This window comes from Scylla paramamosain, chromosome 42 (assembly GCF_035594125.1).
Source record: "Scylla paramamosain isolate STU-SP2022 chromosome 42, ASM3559412v1, whole genome shotgun sequence".
In the NCBI taxonomy this organism is placed as follows: Eukaryota; Metazoa; Arthropoda; class Malacostraca; order Decapoda; family Portunidae; genus Scylla; species Scylla paramamosain.
The window spans coordinates 4,460,001-4,461,387 of NC_087192.1; positions in this window are offsets into that span (position 1 = coordinate 4,460,001).

The following is a 1,387-nucleotide window of genomic DNA, read 5'->3' on the forward strand; positions in this document are numbered from 1 at the left end:
TGCTAGCAGGTCATGGAATAGTAATCTTCATATAACTGTTATCACGTCTTCAGGTGGAAGTTTAGCCAAGAAATTAGTTATTACTTAAAATTCCTTGGTATGCATGAGTGGGCGGCGGGTTAAGGTTGTGTTCTGTAAGGCGCTGAGGAGCTCTGGATGGTCGCGTTCCTTGGCGGTTTACTTTGCTTTGCTTATCATTATGCATACGTAGGGTCTGAGCCGTGTGTGTGCGCGGGAGGATGTTTAGTTTTCATTATATCCGCGTCCACCGGTGTATGTGTGTGTGTGTGTGTGTGTGTGTGTGTGTGTGTGTGTGTGTGTGTGTGTGTGTGTGTGTGTGTTGGTACAATGATAATGCTGTGGTGATAAATTGTTTTGTATTGATCGTCAGTGTTCGTATGTTCATCGGTGTAATATAATTTAACAACCAATGATAATGTTCCGAAGGCTTGTAGTCGTATGATCAGTTTGCTCTTTAAGTGCCTTCAATTGGATACCGAGAATTTACTGTCATTTATTTCAGAATCTCCTAATACCAGTTGTTTGTCAGCGTTACTCAGCCACTGATGGTATGGCTCACCTCCACATGCCTGCACACTAATAGACTCCTTGTCCACTTGTCGCTGAGGAGACTTGTGATGGCAGTGACAGTGGTGGTGGTGGTGGTGGTGGTGATGGTGGTGGTGATGGCAGTGGTGGTGGTGGTTGTGACGACGTACCGTGACTCATGAAATGCTGAATATCATACGTTCTTATTTCCCGGATAGCAGGCAGGAAGCTGTAACCCGGCGCCTAATCACCATTTTATGACGTCATAGTAAATTTTATCACGTTTACCCGCCAAGTGAGAGTGACAAGCAGGATGTGTATGAGAGGAGGGGCCCTCATCCTCCCCTGTGTCACCCTAGCAGGTTCCGCGGCAGCCCGTTCATCTTAGTCTTCCCTCCTTGACCTTCCCCACGTCCTCAGCCTGGTAGTAGCCACACGGGCGGGAGGCGAGGAGGAGAATATAGCCTCTTTGTGCCATCCTCCGAGGGGCGGAAAGAAAGCACTGCCACAATCACGCTTTGAGGCTTTATGGTGCACGGGTGTGCCTTCCTCCTTCTCTTATGAACCAATTTATCGGCACGAGAATTTATGACCTACAGAGATGCGACAGGTGTGGTGCAGACGATGCCTCCTGCCCTGATTGGAGGAGCGAGGCAGCACAGGTGATGACTCCGCTGCTGGTGTGCTGGGAATGCCGGAGTGACGGTGCCTGGGTGCTGTGTGCCTGGCGTCGTGGTGCCATGGCGTGTCCCTCGTGTGGTGAGGGTGTGAGGGTGACGTGGACTGCAGAGGGTGGTGGCGGCAGCGGGGGCAGGCAGGCGTCCGTCGCGTCGTGGTG